The 20856-nt window shown below is 38.1% G+C and overlaps 1 long non-coding RNA gene across 2 annotated transcripts; it reads right to left on the bottom strand.

Annotated features, from left to right (window-relative positions):
• Window positions 1-13591: 13591 nt before the first annotated feature.
• LOC142166896 (uncharacterized) lies at window positions 13592-19778 on the bottom strand. Of its 2 annotated transcripts, none has more exons than XR_012697380.1 (2): window positions 17837-19778; window positions 13592-15631 (listed from the first exon to the last, which is right to left on the bottom strand). It is a non-coding gene; the product is annotated as an uncharacterized LOC142166896 (long non-coding RNA). The 2 variants fall into 2 exon arrangements; XR_012697381.1 differs by having other exon boundaries at window positions 13592-13778.
• Between the last annotated feature and the right edge of the window lie 1078 nt (window positions 19779-20856).

Raw genomic sequence — 20856 nt, 5'->3', positions numbered from 1 at the left:
TTATTCTAAACTAATTAAATAAAAAATATAAATAATGAACTTTGAACAGAGAAAGAGCAGATTTTTATGATATCAATGTAATGAAAACGATCTAGGGTTATGGGCTATCTAACAATCCTATTGTATTCTTCAATTGAATTGACAGACTAATTTATCTAGCTTATTGGTTGACAGGGTTAATATTGCTCATAAGAATCTGTCGAGTTCTTACTCGCCTATTCAAGCTAACCTAACGCCTATATGTCTATGGAGTTAGAATCAACAAGAACGCATTTATAATTCCTGTAAATCAACCAAGCAAGGCAATTAGGTATATGTCTGTCCTAACTACGAATCCGTCCCCCGATGCCCGAGTTCAAGAACTTGCTCTACTCAATCCTATATGCAATATAGAATTCCCACTTTCGAGTTCAATTCTAGATTCGTAGATAATATTCAATTGGTGATCAAGCAATTAAATAATTAAGTGCAAGATTGAATAAATAAACTAATATGATAAATCAAGAAGTCAAAATCAATATCCGAATAACAATAGTCATGAAAGAACCACAACCCTAGAACGTGAAGTTTAGCTCCATATAGACATGGTAGCCAAACAACAAATCATATAAAGAAACATAAAAATTACTAAGTTTGGTGGGAGAAAGATGGAACTTGATGAATTCCGGCCTCCACAGCTTTGTCGTGGCTTTTTTCCCCCTTCCCAATATGTTCGATAACCTAAAAGAGGCGTTTTTAGCTTATATATTGCGTACAAAAGTCGTGGGCCAAAGCTCTCCTATTCCTAGTCCAAATCGGCTTCAGGGATTGATGCTAAGGTGGATGCGACGCATCCACCTTGTCCTCCATTTCAATTTTTGCCTGCGAAGGTGGATGCGACGCATCCACCTTGTCCTCTATTTCTCAGCTTTGCATGCGAGGGTGGACGCGACGCATCCAGCCTTCTCTTCTACTTCCCAGTTTCGCACGCGATGGCGAACGCTATGGCCCAACTTCACTGCTAAGGTTGCATGCAGGATGATGTTTTCCTAGGTTGGATGCGACGCATCCAACCCTTCTTCCTCTGGCTAAACCACCTTTTCTTCATATTTTGCACTCCGAACACCTTAAATCGTCACACATAACTTAATTAGTCATCAAACCAATAATTACACCATGTTGGGCGTTTTAAAGATTAAATAACATCAAGAAGTGGTTAAAACATGGGTAAAGTAACATCAACACATATCGAAATATGCCAAACATCAGTGACCTTCACCACATTTGCCTTAATCTACTTTGTCAGTTCTTCTTTTATCCTCAGACTCAAATTTGGCCTGACTTTTCTAGGTTTTTCTTGACTGGTAGTCTGGTAGGATCGGTGGGCAACCGGTGTGAGATGATGTCGATACTTAGTCTGGGCATGTCATCATATGACCAAGCGAATACATCGATGTATTGTCATAGGAGATCTACCAATTCTTCCCTCTGCTTTGTCTTCAGATAGATGCTCATTTGAGTTTCTTTTATGTCTTATTCACTTCCCAAGTTGATTACTTCTGTTTCTTCAAGGTTGGGCTTCTTCTGGCTCTCTAGCTGCTCGATCTCTTGTGGGAGGTTATCGAGCATCATGCTTTCGTCGTATTCTTCGTAGTCTGGATCATTTTTCTCAAGGGTTTTGTTACATGTCATAATCGTAGAATGCAGGTTTTTATCGATTGGATTACTGAAAAAGGAAAACCAAGTATAAATAAGAGTTAAAAATTGAATTTGCAAAGATTTTAGGAAAACAAATTCTTTTTATTTCATCAAAAGGAACATCTCAGCGTTCAGAGAGGTAATTGTCAAAAAATTACAAGCATGGTTCATGCCTCAATTGACCATGCATTTTTTCAAAATTACTACAATTCCACAGTACCAAGACTCTCGGCGAACCAGAGATGGACTAGTGGTCCAATTCTGTAAGGTCTCTCCTGGTTTGGCATCCCGAATAGTTGGTGTCTTGATATCAGCTTTGCCGCAACATTCCTCAAATCATAGTCATGAACAATCTTCCCATTCCATCGACGATTTAATCCTCTAGTGGTGAGCTCTGACCCGGAACACTCTCTGGTACAAAAACCATCTTCACTGGGTTACCAGTATAAGTCTTTTCAGTTGTAGGTTGATACCCCAAGCCAGCGGTACCCTTCTGCCCTTTCGGTTCAATTGGTTATGTTATCCAATCTTATCGGGCTGCCAGCCCAGTCCCTCGTTGGTACCCATACTTAAACATCTATCTCATTTCCATCTCCGACCTGTACGGTGATTGTATACCATGGTTCTGCTCACTTTCCTCCATTTCCGTTGTTTGCATGATCTTGATTGCATGAAAGGCGTATCTAATCCTTCTATGAAAGGGACCACATGCTCCAAGTAAGATGACTGGCTCCACTCCCTCAGTATCACAATCTCTTGTCAAACCCACTCGAACTTCATACACTAACAGAGGGTGGAAGGAACTGCCCTGCCATATGTATCCAGTGCCTCCCCAGCAACAAGATATACAAAGACGAATGTCCATCACTTGAAACAATATTGGGAACTCAACTGGTCCAATCTGTAAGGCTTAGCAGATCTCTCCGATGACATCTTTCTGTGACCGATCAAAAGCCCTCGCTCTTACATGGCTTTCCTTTACTTACCTTAGATGAATACCCAATTCTCGCAGAGTTGAGAACGGTAAAATGCTTACTCCGGATCCTCCGTCAACAATCACTTGAGACACGACTTTATCCCTACACTTGACTGTGATATGCAGAGCTCTATTTGTTATCCATACCCTCCACAGGAAGTTCATTCCTTCGAAAAAAGATCATGTTTGCTTTGACCATTTTCCAATGGTTGTTGCCAATGCCTCGCTGGTAGTTTTCATTGGTAAACTTACTCCGCTTAGCACCTTCACCAAAGCATCCCTATGACCGTCGGAGCTCATCAACAAATCCATGATCAGATATGTGAGCAAGGGTATTCCTCAACTGTTCTTCCATGAAATACTCTTTAACCGGTATCTTCCTCCAAAATTTCACCACCTCGGCATCTGTTATGTTTCTTCATTGATTAAATTCTCTACTCGGGTTCCCTCAATTTACCTATTCTAGAGCGTAACAACTTCCTGATCTGGTCATCCCGTGAGCAGTTGCGGAGTCTGTCATTTTACCCTTTCCTTTTGACTGGTAAGTCCATGGTACTATTTTGTAGCCTTGACTCTCCTAATCTCTGATAGTGGCGGTGAACCTTTGTTGGTATGTTTGGACCATCACAGGAGGTTTCAACTGCACAGTAATCATTAGAGTCTTTCGTGGTGGCACTCTTGCAGCTTCGGCATTCCTAATAGTGATGATGGTCCCCTTCAAATAATAATCCTCATCCAATGCGGTCATGTTGGCTCCCTAATTTCTATGGTTTGGCAGTAGGTTAGGATTTATATTTGGTGGAGTCGGGGTACATTAGATGGCTCCACTTTTGATTAGCAGCTCGATCTCATACTTCTCTATAACGGTCCTCAGTATCATGCCCAGGAACACCCGAATAGTAGGCACAATGCTTGGTTGCATCAAAATATTTGGAGAGTTGGTCGGTTATTATCTCGTCCATTGGGTATATTAATCTTGGTCTTCTCATCCTCTCAAACAACTGAGCTAAGGTTTTAGCGACCAGAGTGTAATTTCTGGGATTTCTTTCTTCAAAGTTTGGGTGTCGCCTTGGTGCATAGGCGGGTCTATTTTGGTGGGTGGTTATTTAGACTAGGGCATATGGTCGTGTTGGGTTTGGATTTATATAGGCTTGGGGTGGATTGTATTGAGGTTGAGCATTATAGTACGATTTGGCGTTATGTACTGGGGTGTAGGTGGGTTGATGTAAATGATGGGTGTTTATGGGTTAGGATGTTGTTCTGCGAGGATGACTGGACCGATAGTAGGGGACAATTGCTATTACTTCCTCCTTCTTCTTCTTCCCACTACCTATTGAACCAGATTGTATTGCCTTACTGGTAGCTTGTCTGCAGTGATCTTGATATTAAACCTAAAATGTTTATAAAATCCTCAGCCATGTCTTTACATTCTCTCTAATTCCTAGGGTCTTGGTGGGTATGACAAGTAAGCGCTTCTCCTGTCAGACTCCTTATAAATAACTTCATTCTCAGTTTTTCATTTCTTCCTACCCTGACCAACTTGTCATAGTAGGCCCTCAAATGCACATGGGGATCACCCGTTCCACCAAAGATGTCAAACTTTGGAGGCTTATACCCTGCGAGAATGTCAATATCAAGATGTATACACAAGTATTCATAATCTAGGATCTCCCTCCCTCGAGAAACCTGGAGATTCTTTATCTGCTTTCTCAATACTCGCAACTGTTCTGAACATATTAATTGATCTCGTATGGAACTTTGACCGTGACGGGCGTGGTGAAGGTAGGTTCCGAGATGGCATATATAGGTGGAACATATCGCTAAAAGGATGGCGGTGTGTGCCGCAAGTATGTATTGGGTCTGATTGTTAGCAAAATTGACATTGTCACGGGGAGGGTTATGAAATAAATTGGTAGTGACTGGTGGATTTTGTGGTGTTTGGACATAGTTTAGGATATATGGTGTATGTATAGGGGGTTTAACGGATTTACGAGAGTTACAGGTGGTATAACCATGGTTGTTGGATTTTGTGGTGACAGAGGTTGGGGTACTGGTTGTATGTCGGGTGGTTGGAGGGAAATGATCAGGGATGGAATCTAAGGAAGGGAAGCGGGGTGGTTGTGGAAGCGTCATCATGGCCAGGCGTGCCAGCTCCCGGATACTTTTTCTCTTAGTGATTCTATTTATTGCGGTATCCTGGCAACGTGCTCGTCATTCTGGGCATCGTCCTTTTTCCCCTATTGCCCTGGGTTATCGGCTATTACTAGAGCATTTCTGGCCAGGTCATTAGTTACAGACATCTTTCTCTTGGATAGCAGATTGTACCGTGGCTCAGCCAGTATTAAGTATCAGCACAAACCAACCTCTATTTTCGGGGGTAAAAATAAAGAAATAAAGCGATAAAATAAGGAAAAGTAGAAGTCGGTCTTAGATATTGAACAAATATTAGCACATATAGAAATTAGTTCACGTATTTAGATAACCGCATTTCCTAAGATAATTAGGACCTCTCTTTGCCGAAGATCGGCCTATGTCGCGAACATTCGACTAACAATCAGATTTAGACACATTTAGATCCGGAGCAAAATTTAGTTTTCATTGATAGACTTATGGATTACAAGAGAAAGGAGCGGTGGTTACAACATTGTTTTTCAAAGTTCATAAGATTACATGGGCTCAATTGTTGGCCCTTAGGGAATTGAAAAAAGGGGTAAAAGATAAAGGGAAATCAACCAGCCACTTAATAATCATCCTCGGAGTCACCTCCCAAGCTTTCTTCTTCAGGCTCCTCCTCGGGGTCCTCTTCGACTTATTCTTCCTCCTCGTCATTGTTGTACTCAGGATCTTACTCAAGATCTTCCTCCAGCTCTGTTTCTGACTCAATTCGTATGTACTTAATCACCTGATCATCGTCCTCAGGTGGCGGCTAGTCGACCAACCCTGGAATCACTTGTCGATGCATGGGGGTAGTGACGAGATAGTGAGGAAAACTCTCGTGATATATCTGCAGAGCTGCTGCTGAATCCTCTAGTCTAGTCAACCCTTCCCTGCTAGGTCTAGCCAACTCATCCTCCTCGTTGACTACACGAAGTATTCAGGCATGCACCAAGAATTGTGACCCATCGGCATCATGATTAAGTCATTCCATTCATCTTGATGTCTCCTCACCCTCGGGATTTGAATTTGTTCGCTGTAATCATTTTCATATAAAGTTGTCCTTGACAAAAGGGAAACATCTTGGATCAGGCCAAATTGCCTTAGAACCAGCAGAGGTGCATATGGCCGAATTCCTTCAAATCCCACTAACTTGATGAAGTATTTTCCGGGGCTCCTCAGAATTTCCCTACTACTTAACCATGAAAGCTTCCAGTTCACAAACTCTCCACTCAAATGGATCAACATGTATCGCCACTCTTCTTGCTCGTGCGGTGTAACCTAGTGCCTCATCCTTTCGTTTTGGCTCCTGATCATGTTACTGATGCCCACAAAATAGTCGACGGTTGCCTCCCTCTGAAAGAATTATTTTGTGGCCCATATCTGGAGTAGTAGGTTGCAACCATTAAAAATTCATATCCTCTGGAGCATGCTGACAATCCTCGGAATATCTCTGCTAATATCATGGGAACAAGGGTGACTTGCAGATTCCCTCGAAAGGTTGCCAAGATCATGGGCAAAGGTTGATATTGATTTGTCCCTTTCTTTGCGGGAAGACCATCAATCCCAATAATACCAGAGAAAGGGTTAGAGGGCATAGACTCTCCCACGTTGTTTGATCACATTGAAACTTTTCAAGATGCACTCGTAACATTCTCAGTGTCTGAATCTGTCTAACAGCTAGTCTAAGATCACCCATCCATCTTCAATGTTTCTCAAATTATTGTTATTTGTTAGACCCAATGCATGAAGGAACCTGTGGTCGGGCATAACAACTTGCACTATTGGTTTTCTCCCGGCAAACAGCAACTCCATAAAGCTAGTAACTTTTTCCAGTATTGGTGTCAATTTACAATCGACGAACTTGAAAATCACTTTAGTTGAGTCCCAAAACTGTATCAGCAATCTTATAAGGACTTTGTCAGCTCAAATGTTTATCAACGCGGTCATGCTCCCAAGTGTGTTATGATCTCATCCTCATGCTCCCAGCGAATGCTTCTCCGCCACTGCTTCAGCTTGTGTGGTGCACCCATGACCATGTTAATCTCGAGGACGTTGCGATTGATTTCCATCTATAGTGGTGAAAAGGTTTGGTAAGCGTTTGCTCTGGATCTTTAGCATCTCATCAGGATTGGTTTGTCACTCCACAAAAGACATGTTGTTGAGTGCATGACCTGTTGACATTAAGGTGGCTTTCCTAATTGTGAGTCAATGCCAAGGACTGACTCACCTAAGGTTTATGCAGTATAACCTATGTTTGCTAGAGTAGAGTATTTCCTAATTTTAGTGTTGGACTGAACACTACGAGACGTTATGTTAGTTGACCTGACAAAGCCGTTCTCTGAAACTAGAGAATTTTGAAAGAAGGTTCGGAGTGGTGTAAACGACATCACTCGCATGTCATTTGTGTATGATTGTGTACGACCCAGACTCGATATGAAACAATATGATGACACTATATAAAGCAGTAACAAATAATTGTGATACCAGTAACAACATTATAATCATGCAAATAAGTACATGTTTGGCATGTTATAGAGATATAAAAAACTAAAACAAGTAATCACATATTTTTAAAGTTAAGCACAGTCAAAGCAACATATAAACAAACATCTCCAAATTTCATATCTAGCCTAAGTATGCTAAGGTCAGAATCTATGTGTAAGTCCCCAGTAGAGTCGTCATATTTTTGTACCCTATTTTGCATAGGTCAAAACAAGATTCAACCAGTGGTTCTTCGGATATTGATAAAAGAGAGTCGCCACCTAATATTTGAGATATATTGGGGTACATATATGTCTGTTAGATTATTATCCTATTGGTCTACTAACTGGTTAGATTTGGGTAAGGGTTCTTGTTATTTTAAGGGGAAGGTGTTATGGACCCCTTAAAATCTACCTAAGGTAGCTCCATAAAACTTAAGCTAGGTTCGGGGAAGTAAAGGTCTATATTCTGCTTAATTAACTGCTTAAGGTCTGTGGTATATTCTAAATCTTATTTAAACTCTACTATTTTAAAAGAATGTTGTGTATATACTTGAGAAAGGAGTTATAGTTTTTATAAGGTTTATAACTTATGAAACAATCTTTTAAATGTTTTTGCCTACAAAAGTTAAGAACGCCTTTATGAGATATTTCCATATTTGAAAGAAGATTCTAATAACTTATCTCATTTGAAAATGTGGCTATCCGTATGACTTAATAAAATGAATACCATTAGAAGTGTATATCCTTGGGATAGGTATACCTTTCTTGAAAACTTATTTCAATTGGAGTTGTGTTTTTCTTTTTGAAAGTCATTTTTGAAAATCGGCCTTGTATACATTCTTTCGATTCTGATTTTTTCCAAAGAGAGGTCGTTTCGTTTCAAATATGTTCAATATCAAAACTTTTTTGAAAAAGTGTTTGCGATAAAAAATGCAGTCTTTTATTTATTAAGAAGTAAGTAATCAACGCATTGAAATATTTCAACGAATATGATATAAACTCAGATTTTTTATATTTACCAATGGGCCTTGGTTTGCCTAGGTTCCTAAAACAATCAAAATATAACAGAAGTATCCAATAATAATGTTAGTATCAAAGATGTATACACATAATAAGCAGCTAATTTTATTGTCTAAAAGTGAGAAGGGAAAAGAAAACTGGACTCTTCGTTATAGGGCCAGTGGACCAGGACCCAGCAGATCTAAAGCAGCGGAAGACTTCATAATGCAGGAAAGACATACTAGATTGGAACTTGGGCCTGATTTCCAAAGAACTCGGCAGCCCCAGTTCAAACATGCACCCAAAGAGGTAAAGAGAAATAATTAGTGAAACAAACATGAGGCCCAATAAGAGTCAGTGATTAGGGGCTTAGAGGAAAAACATTATCCATGGATAAAATACCCATTGAATCACTGGCACACCAGAGTTCCAAAGGTCTTATAAATACCAAGTAGTGCTTGTGTCAAAAAATAGCACCTTAACCACAAATTAGGTTCCACTCCAAATATCATTAACGATTCACACTTACTCTTTTCCAAAGATTTAGATACAAATGAGGTATTCACTTTTGTAATTAAACTGAGAACAATAGTAGATATAAAGGTTCAGACAAGAATTTCCAGAAAAATATTATCAATACACCATTAACGTTAGAATCAGAACTCAAAAATAAGTAGGCAAACTACTACAAGTACTTAGAGTATCAATAACCATTCATAGCATGTATCAGAACACTTAAAGAAAAACTGTCACACTGATGTAAGAACAAAAGGAGTAAGTGGAATTTATTAGCAAATCAACTCTAGTTCAGAAATGCGAAATTAAGTGATCAAAATGATTGGGAAGACATGTACATTAATCTCATTAGTTCTGCTGAAGGTTCAACATTTCAAGGATCCTCAACTAGGTCCACAGTACTTCAACAGTCTTTTAGTTACCTAAAGAACAATCAGAAGTAAACATACATACATGGTTGAGTCCTTATTCTAATAAACACTTATATTAACAGCCTTGTACATGCTTCCTAAAGATAATAACACAAACAGAGACATCAAAGTAGGCAGGAAGGATCAATTTTGATCTAGTTCAAACTTAGTAGCAGGACATCTTGTCTACAGGTTACTTCCAATCTTGTCTATAAGGTTACCAAACTTAATAGTCGTCATACTTCCAACCATTTCAACAAGAATAAGTGTTTACTTCTACTAAATACTCAGATGAGCAGATTGTATGACGACTATACTAATGAACTCATTACATAAGTTCAGGTTATAATAACAGATTTACATGAATTATTAAGTGTGCACAGCAGGCATGGTTTCAATAATAATTTGTTCAGGCAAAGTAAACAAGTCAAAGGCATAATATGAACTATGATGAAGATCACTTTTATTTGATCCATAGCATGGTATAACATTACAAACATAAGGATCCATATGGCATGGTGCAGCAGATGAGCTCTTAAAATGACATTAAGCAAGGACTAAAAGGCATAGTACAATTAAGATGGCCAAACACAACGGTACAATCATTATTCAACTAATAGAGTATGCATAACATTAGCTTAGGCCTAATTCAATTCATTATAAAGAGATTCAATAGGATCAATCATCAAGAAGGCATTTATTATTTATCTAAATCATAAGAAGTGAAGTTCATTAACAACAGCAATTGGCAGCAACATTAACACAATCATAACCATTCAGGAGATAATTTATTCAATCAGCAAGAATGGCATGTGAAGGCAGGATATAATAAACACGGAAATGAGATACCGATATGCATTACAAACGATAGCTAATCAACATAGAAGACATCATATAAATAAAATAACACAATGAATGAAAGAAGAAGAGGGGGGGTCAGTGTACATTGACCTTCTGCAGGGTAGCAATCCAAATAAGAGCTCTTTCTTTAGTCGTTTAGGAGTCCAAACCCCAATTAATCACGTACAATGACCGAACTCGAGCAGAAATGAAAGGAAGAAAAGAAAAGTTAAGAAAAAGCTACTGGAACGTTAATACTTAACCGAAAAGACTTAAACTTTTGTAATCTTTCAATGTTTTTACTGATAGTGGTAGGTATATTCACCTTTGTTAAGTCTTGTTAGGTGAGACCATTGAAAGCTCCTATTTATAGTGGTTGTTAAAGTCTTAGGCTTTCAAATTAGTTCGAACAGGTAGTGCATGATGATGATATGATAGATGACGATAGAGAAAGATTGAAATTAGGAGGATAGAGGGGGAAATCAGTGATGGATTTTACCTGAGAAGAGGAAAGTCGACCATTGAAGTATTCAACCCAGTGGTCAAACTCCAATATCCATAGGTCACTGTGTTTGACCTCTAGAAAAAGAATCATGATGATGAAGCTGAAGTTACAGCCATGCATGCTCTGATTTGAAAGAACGAAGGAGAAAATCAGACGAATTGATGTTTCATCTTTTAGGTCTAGGGTTTTATATTTGAGGCTTTGAAGTTTAGGGATGAAAGGTGAAAGAAACAGGCGAGCTTCGTGGATATAGGAAGCACATTGGGTGTTGTAAAGTTCGAATTCGTGACCTCGCACTGATTTGTTCAAGGATTGAAGATTGATGGGAGATGAGAGGTTGAGAGAATAGAGAGGAAAATGGGAAAGAGAGGCGTCCATTCAATGTGAGAAGTGATTATGGTTAGGGGTCACTTGGTTGGTCTCTGAGGTTTAAAGTGAGAGATGAACTGTAGGCCGTTGGATCATTTGATCAACGACCCTGATAATTTCCGATATAAAACCTGGTAAAATGGTTAATGGGGAAAAAATGCGGACCGTTAGATCCGTGTGATCCAACATTTAGGATAAAATCTGATGAAAGGTTTTAAATAAAGCAATAAGTGGGAATAAATGTGGATCGTTACTGTTTTAGATTGACGACCAAGATCACTTGTATTTTTTTTTGTGAGTGGAGGGGGCGGGTGATATGGCACAATTCTATTGGTTCTCAAGAGTTGGCATGAATTTCCAAGGTGGATGGGAGGGGGTAGTTTTGGGCCGGGTTGGCGATTGGGCCTGTATTTTTTGGGCTGAGATTGATTTAACAAATAGACATGTTATGTTTAATTAGGCATTTGCAAGTGTAGCCTTTTAATATTTTAACCCCTTCAAAATTAACTTAATTAAGTTTAATTAATTCTAATTAAATATGATAAAAATATAATCATCAAATTCACTACAAGTTACTTTAATTAATTGATTATTTATTAAAATACTTTATTTGCCAAATTATAAAATTAAATTTGGATTAATTTAAAAAATGAGAGATGTAATTAAAAATTAAAGATTAATTTGTTAAATTAATTGTAAAACATGTGTATCAAAATATAGAGGTTATTTTAGTAATTTTTAAAATAGTAAGGGTAATATATTTTTGTTGCTCCCAAACGCACACGCAAGTATACGTGGTCGACAAGTAATATAGGATTGTAAGTCTAGATATCGTACCCGCAGGGACTTGTGACTAACTATCAACTAAATTAAACTAAGACAATTAATCTATTCAAGCTATTATCTAAAGATTATTAATAACTAATCTAGAGTAGCTAACTAAGAGATTAAAGGAAACAATTTGACAAATATTAGAGATGAATTCAATGAGAGGCAATATTCTAGAGCTATGGGTTAACTAACAATTCTGTTGAGTTTTTCACTTAAATTGTCTAATTAATTTATCTAGTTTATTGATTGACAGGGTTAATATTACTCATAGCCTTCTCCCAAAGTAGTACTCGCCTATTCAAGCTAACCTAATGCCTATATTTCTATGGAACTAGGATTAACAAGAACGCATTAATAATTCACATATAATAACCAAGAAATGCGATTAGGTATATCCCTATCCTAACCGCAAATTCGTTCCCGATGCTCGAGTTTAAGATCTTGCTCTATTAAATCTTATTTGCAATCTACAATTCCCTCTCCCGAGTTCAATCCTAGATTCGTAGATAGTATTCAATTGGTGATCAAGTAATCAAATAATTAAGCACACGATTGAATAAATAAACTAATATAATAAAATAATAAAAATAACTCAAGCTTCAAACTACAACATTCATGTAGTACCCCACAACTCTAGAACTGATGAACTATGAAACTAAAAGAAGTGAAGAGAAGAAAAACTAGTTAGAAGCCTCCTCCAAGGGTGGTGTGTGTTCCCCCACTTGAATTCTCTTTCAAAGTATGTTAGATATCCTCCAAAGTAGGTTTAGAACCCCTTTTATACGAGTTGAGGCCATGTAGGGCCGAAATAACATTGTCCCGGGCGAAGTAGGAAAATCCCCCATCTCGAGCATCCAGGGCAGCGCCTCGCGCTGGCCTGGCGCAGAAACTAGTACGATTTTGCAATTCAATTCTTCGTTGCGTCAGATGCCTTCTTTCATTGTTGCTTATTTCCTTTTTTCTTGTCCTTCACTTGGGGCAACAAAAATCAAACGGTGTCCCCCCTTTGTGACCTTTTTTATTTTCCTTTCTTTTTCTTCCGCGTTTTATTTAATTTTGCTCCAAATCTCTTCATCTTCACATCGCTTTATTACTACACAGTTAAAATATAATTTTAAGCATAAAGTAATATTATTAAAACTCGAAAGACAATTAAAGATGCTATAATGTAAGGCAATAATGGTTAAATGTATGTATTTTTGGTCGAATATAAATTTTATAAAATATTTAAAATATTAATAGTAATTTAAACTATTAAATTAATAGTTTAACACTAGTAATTACTAATTTTCTATTATATTTAAATAAAAATATGTATTATTGATTAGAAAATATTTTCACCGTATTTATTGCAAAACATCAAGTATAAATAATTTAATATTAAAAAGGAGGGTCAAAATTAGGTTGTCAACACTTATATATCTTGACCAAATTGACTACACAATTGTATATTAAATTCGCTATCCATTTTAATGACTGCGCGGAACGCGAACAAATTAACTAGTTTCTACTAAATGCCGACTAATCAGAGTTATGGGATTCCTTAACAGTATGATTGGGAAAGTCTTCTCTAGCAATATATATATATATATATATATATATATATATATATATATATATATATATATATATATATATATATATATCCCACCGTGTCACGACCCCAATTTTCCTCCGTAGGATGTCGTGATGGCATCTAGTCTCTAAGACTAGGTAAACCTAACAATTTGGGGAATAACTGAATATAAAACTTAAACTCAAACCTCAACATCTGAAATAAACAAAACTACAGTTCAAAATAATTACAACTCCCACAATCCGGTAGAAATAAGTCACAAGCTTTAAAGAGAAATACTAAGTGTCTCTATACATCAGAGTCTAAGGAAAATAAGGAAGAAAATAACATAATAAGGATAGAGGGGGACTCCGTGGTCTGCGGACGCTGGCAGATGTACCTTGAAGTCTTCACGCACGGCTATCTCACTGGTATCTGGCCTGCTAGGACAAATCTGGATCTGCACAAAAAGATGTGCAGAAGAGTAGCATGAGTACACTACGACGGTACCCAGTAAGTGCCAAGCCTAACCTCAGTAGAGTAGTGACGAGGTCAGGCAAGGGCCCTACTGGAATAAACAGGAAACAAAACAGAAGATATAATAATATGTTAAAATGATTGAGAATTGAACAATGAGAAATTACAGAAAGGTAACAACACAGCAAATAGAGGTAAGCAACAGGGGCGCTTCCGAGGTCCTCCCTCGTAGTCCCAAACATAAATATACAACACGGGAGCTCCCGAGGTACCGCCTCGTAGTCCCAAAAGTAGATATGCAACAGGGGCGCTCCCGAGGTACCGCCTCGTAGTCTCAAAAGTAAATATGCAACAGGAGCGCTCCCGAGGTATCGCCTCGTAGTCCCAAAAGTAAATATGCAACAGGGGCGCTCCCGACGTACCGCCTCGTAGTCCCAAAAGTAAATACGCAACAGGGGGCGCTCCCGAAATACCGCCTCGTAGTCCCAAAAGTAAATATGCAACTCATAATCTATGGAACAACAAATTTATAGCAAGGAATCCTACAGTTAAAGACTGAATACAAAATCAAGGAAACAGGTAATTCGACTAAACATATTGCACAATTTGCCAATAAGAGTTAAGACGCGTAGACACGCGACATTAGGCTAAATATGATGACTACACAGGCTAGAGAAACTCAGTTAAGGAATTAAAAGAAAACTACTCAGCAAGAACCGGATTTTTCAACGTTTAATCGGACTATGCACTCGTCACCTCGCGTACACGGCCTTTACGCATTGCAAATATCATAACATTGTCAAAACCTAAAGTGAGGTTCCCCCCACACAAGGTTAGACAAGTCATGTACCTCAAACCAAGCTCAATCAGTCAATAAAAATGCCTTTCCCTCGATTTTTCGACTCCAAACGACCCAAATCTAGCCAAAAGTAATTACATACTATAAATACAACAACAAGAAACTAATGTAAATAATAAATCTACGACTTTTAGCAAAGACTCGAAAAATCGCCCCAAAATATCGACCCGGGCCCACGTCTCGAAATCGGGTAAAAGTCATAAAATACGAACACCCATTTGATATCGAGTTCACCCATATCAAAATTACTCAAATCCGATACGAAATTCTCGATCAAAACCTCAAAATTCAGCCTAAGGATTTTTTCATCTTTTTCACAAATTTCTCAACCCAAATCCTTAATTAAATGAAGAATAAATGATATCTTAGTGAAAATTAATCAAAATCAAGTCAAGAATCTTTACCCAAATATTTCCTCTATAAAACCCTCAAAATTTTGCCTCAATCCGAGCTCTCTAGATCCAAAAATGGAGACTGAAATCAAACCCTCGGAATTAGGCCTTTTCTGCCCAGTGAATTCGCACCTGCGAACCCACTGCCGCTTCTGCGGCTCCGCACCTGCGGAATTACCATCGCAGGTGCGGTTCTTACTTAGTCTAGACACGTTCGCTTCTGCGGACTCAAATGCGCATCGGCACTTCCGCTTCTGCGGCCAAGGAGCGCTTCTGCACATGCGCTCCTGCGGACCAAGTCTGCTTCTGCGATCACCAGGCCCTCCTGGCCTTTCCGCTTCTGTGCTCTTCCTTCCGCAAAATCTATACCGCTTATGCGACCTCCTCGCCGCACCTGCGACCACTAGCCACCTTCTCCAGCTCCGCATCTGCGCCCACCCGCTCGCTTCTGCGGTCAAACTTGCGCAAGTGCGATTGCACCAGAACTGGTGCACTTCAGCCATTCTCTAAGCCTCAACTCGATCCGTTAACCATCCGAAATCACCCCGAGGCCCCTGGGATCCCGTTTGAATATACCAACAAGTCCTGAAACATCACACGGACTTAGTCAAGCCTTTAAATCACATCAAACAACGCTAAAAATACGAATTGCACATCGATTCAAGCCTAGTAAACTTTAAAACTTCGAACATCTACATCTGACGCCGAAACCTATCAAATCAAGATCGATTGACCTCAAATTTTGCACACAAGTCATAATTGACATTACAGACCTATTTCAACTTCCGGAATCCGAATCCGACCCCGATACCAAAAAGTCTACCCCGGTCAAACTTTTCAAAAATCATCCAACTTTCCAACTTTCGCCATTTGATGCCAAAACGACCTACGGACCTCCAATTCAACATCTGAACACGCTGTTAAGACCAAAATCACTCTACAGAGCAATTGGAACCTTCGCATCTCCATTCCGGAGTCGTCTTCACACAATTCAAATTACGGTAAATTTCTAGAACTTAAACTTCCGATTTAAGGACTATGTATCACATATCACTCCGAAACCAAAAACAAATTCTCCCGACAAGTTACGTAACAACAAAATAAAATAGAGGGAGCAATAATTAGGGGTTCGGGGCTAATACTCTCAAAACGACCGGCCGAGTCATTACATAAAGATAAAAGTAGAATGAAAAATCTGAACCGCAAATTCAACGTATTATGCCTATTGGGGGAGGTTTATAAATTATGTAAATAGCAAATCTGATTCCAAATGCAAGTTGATATGCAAATCTGATTCCATATGCAAGTTGGTGTTTGGGGATAAAGTCAGGAGCATTTTTGGATGCCCATGTGTTAGAGACGACTACCACTAAATGTGCGCCATTTCAGAACCTCAATAAGAGGAATAAGATCCTCACTTATCTGATTGGAATCCTAAATTCCTCTTGCCATAGCCCTATAAATCTGACCAAGTCTACAGAGCATTTTTACAAGCAAATTAGCTCAATATTTTAGTACGACTCCTCTTCTTTAGACAATCCAAAATGGTTCTCCAAACTGAAAGCTACCCCGCTCTTGGCTTCAAGCAGCAACAAAGCTACTATAACGGGAACGACTTCTACTCCTCTGAGGACAAATATAACAGCAACTACGGCTCAAGCATGCAAATGACAAAGCCTTATGGTTATCCCAGCGTAACCACTCCTCAGCACACCCAACATCACATGATGATAAGCCAAGGCGGCTATAGCCACGACGATGATAGCTGGTACAACAAAGACAAGTACCAAAGTGGCTATGGTCACCACAATAGCCATGGCCAATATGGGCACATGTCCCATGATTCCTCAAACTTTTACAGCGATAATAGTGGCTATGGAAGTGGAATGCAGCACTCTAGTTCACACATCGACGGTGGATATGGGAGCGGAATGCAGCACTCTAGTTCCCGCATGAATGGTGGCTATGCGAGTGGAATGCAGCATTCTAGTTCCCACATGAATGGTGGCTCTGGGAGTGGAATGCAACATTCTTCCCACATGAACAATGGCTATGGGAGTGGAATGCAACAATCCTCTTACTCTCATATTCCAAGGGGATTGGGACCAACAGAACACGGTTCTCCGAAATACTATGGACAGGATTCCGATAGGGGCCCTGGTTACTATGAGCAGCACAACAAGAATACTGATATGTGGAATTTGAAGAGTTTGGATGATTAAATTCCCAACACTTTTGTATAAGGTGAAACTGTGTGCTTTGGTTGAGGCTTTGGCTATATCACAAAGGCCTGTAACCTAAATAACAAATATAAACAACCCTGCTGCTATCTACTTATCCATGTATTTGCTTATTTATAACTAAACTAACAATAATTTGAATTATATTTAGCTATAATGATCTTGATGAAGTCATTTATAATCGTAGGTGTTGTCATGTTACAGTTCCATAACAGGGGAAATAAACTATGTGAATGTCACGACCCAATTCACCTGAGCCTTGACGGCACCTAACCCGTCCCGTTAAGCGAACCAAACAACACAAGAATACCCACAACGTTAGACAATAAAACCATGACATAGTCGAATAGTTAATAATATAGATAAGAGAGTAATACCAAAACCGTTACGAAATCGGAACGGTCAAAATAATCGTAAAATTACTCAATGAGCATTTATGAAGAAATAGCATTTCTGCTATCTCAAATACACAATATTGTATGAAATAAAGAACAATAGAGAAAGATAGAAGGTGGCTCTAATGTGTTGTGGATTGGACAGGGCAACTTACCACAATAAAGTTTCCAAATAAGCTGCTATGATCCTTCTTGAGCTTCACCAGTACTAGACTTAGTAGGTGCACATAAAGCGCAGAAATATAGTATGAATAAACTAAAACGTACTCAGTTAAGTATCATCGACTGCCCCAACTGAATAGTAAGAAGGAGTAATATCAATATAAAGTACAAAGATAAAATAATTAGAGATGCACAAGTTTAGCATTTATATGAATGCAATAACAAAAACCTATACTCACTAATGCTTGATAATGACTCAAACTATACATCAAACCGGCAACCTGCACGCATACTAGCCGTGGTAATCAGGCGATACAGACTCATGAGGGACGGGTCCATATCCACAGGCAATATCAAATCGTATGGCCAATTCACGTACATCCCATAATCACAATTAAGCGTGAAATCACATATGCAAGTTATAATGCATATGAATAATACATCACTATCAAGTAAATCATGTAATGAAACATACATATATGCTATCATGTTAAACTATGAGAGATGCCTACAACATGATACTGGTACGTAAAAATAGACAAATAGTCATAACACAAATAAAGCAAGTTAAGCATGTATAGAAACACCAATATATCCGTTATAATCATATATAATCTGGAAATCAAATATATACTCTTCAACTCATATATACGGCATCCCCATAAACATGATATATGTCAAGCAAGTCAATTTGAAAAAACTTTCTCATTGAGGTAAAAATACTAGCTTACCTCATTTAAAGTAAGTTTCCCACCTCAAGAATACCCTTGCCTGGCTCCAAATCCTCCCGACGAACTCTATCTATGCAAAAGATTACTCAATAATTTCAAATAAGGCCATTGGAAATGATATATTATCACGTCCCAAACTACTCCCTAGACATGATTTGCACCCAGCTAACACCACCCGCCAGGCAAACCAAATTTTTATACTCTTAACGAATTATTTAGGAATTAAGAGATACTAAGTGCAAGTCCAAATACATTTAAAATAACTAAATACGAAATAATAATTATTCAACTAAAACCATAATTTATTTATAAAATCTAATGAACACTCAAGCAATAAATCTGTAACCCAAATTCTATACTAAGACCATGAAGAATCTAATAGAGTTATATGTGTTTGATTATCGAGCATGTAAACCCTAAAAAAAGACATGAAATAGGTAAGACTGAAACAACGACCTCCACGTACAATGCATCGGCTCACCGTAGCAACAAAATTTATACAATGAACTTTTCAGCCACTAGTTTCGTCCTCAACAACAATATCTGCGTGAACATGCAAGTAAGGAGTGAGTTATACGTAAGTATAACCCTGTAAAATCCTCGATCATCCACTTTAAATACTCCTGAAATATGTATTAGAAAATACAAATACATAACGAGCATAGAAATAATATACATATAAATTGTTTCACCATATAATTACTCCATAAGGTCCAACTAGATTAAAACTATACTCTCAGATCTCTGGATCAACTCAAACTACCCAAAAAATGGGTTCAGAATGGTCGAAAATCCTTGGGTCAATTTTTTTTATAATTTTTAACACGCGGTCAAAGATTTACCCAAAAAGTTAACTCTAGTTAACGGGTCAGAATTCCTAGACCATGACCACCAACGGATTCTCCCCGACGAGTGAATTCCATAACACTAATCAAAATCAATTTTTGATAACGTTTTCTCTTTCAAATTGATGAATTAGGTTGAAGATTAGGTTGAAGAACCCTAGGGCTATACTTTCTAAATTTCTGAAAATTTCTTCATTTGTCTACTATAAAAATATTCTCATAATCACTTAATAAACTAAAATAAAAGTTAAGGATCATAACCTTGATGATTTATTTTGAAAATCCCTATTTTCTCTCTTTTTCGTCTCTTTTTCTCCCTTTCTTTTCTTTTCTCTTACTGCATTTTTGGTTTATGCTTATGCACCGTTCTGCTCGTCCCTTTTTTTCTAATCATTCTATCCTTATTACTATTATAATATTATTGATTTCTTTGTTTATTTATTCCTTTTTATTAAATTACTAAACAACCCCTAATTAAATTTGGGGTTACTGCATATATTCCACAATTTTAGACTATGTCTAAGATAAAACTCCAAAATGTCAACCTTAGGCCCATATGGTAAAATTCCTAAATAAATCAAAACCCATTGACTCATGACCTCACGAGTCCAAATATATACTTAAATTTCAAATTCTAGCCTATTATGATAGTCAAATCAACATTTAGGTGATCTAGGTTTTCTCCAAAGTTTCACAAAAAATTACCTTTAATCAATGTTGCTAAGATAAATCTTATACTCCATATATTTCAATTTATGTGAACCTATTTCTTTTTCGGTTCGTGCCAAAAAGAATAACCCATTTCCTTATATGAAAATAATTTACCTTTATGCAATGATTTATAGCCACACAACATATATGTGTCTCATTTTACACCACAAGTTCAAAAGTATTCTCTCTTTTCTTTAACTCTATGCCCAGTAAAATGGGTTCACATAAATTAAAACGGAGGGAGTAATAGATTTATGATATAAATGTAAATCCGAATTAGAATCACTTACTCCAATATCGTAAATGAAAATCTAGCTTAAAACCCCTCAAACTCGGACATTCAAGATTAGAAAATGGTAACGAATGGACCAAAATTACGAAATGAGCTATTATACTAAGTCTTAAATTTGGCATGAGGAGGAGATAGGTGCAGTGCATCAAATACCACACCTAGGCAGGCTCGACCAAAGGTGCGGCGCACCTGTTAACAACTTGGAATAGGTGCAGCCCCCAAAGCAGTGCACATTAGCACAACAGCTCTGCAACTTTTCCCATTTTCCCTAGATGCACCGAAACTCACCAAAGCTCTCCGGGACACCTCAAACCATCCGGACAAGTTCCAAAATACTACACAGACCTATTCAATATCTCGAAACATGAAACATAAAATGAATGCTAAAAACAAGGGGTTGGGCTTTTGCATTCTCTCCTTCTTAAACAAATGGT

The sequence above is a fragment of the Nicotiana tabacum genome, chromosome 12 (genome assembly GCF_000715075.1).
Source record: "Nicotiana tabacum cultivar K326 chromosome 12, ASM71507v2, whole genome shotgun sequence".
Taxonomy (NCBI): domain Eukaryota; kingdom Viridiplantae; phylum Streptophyta; class Magnoliopsida; order Solanales; family Solanaceae; genus Nicotiana; species Nicotiana tabacum.
The sequence above is the reverse complement of the archived record's forward strand: the minus strand, read 5'-3'. Positions and strand labels throughout refer to the sequence as shown.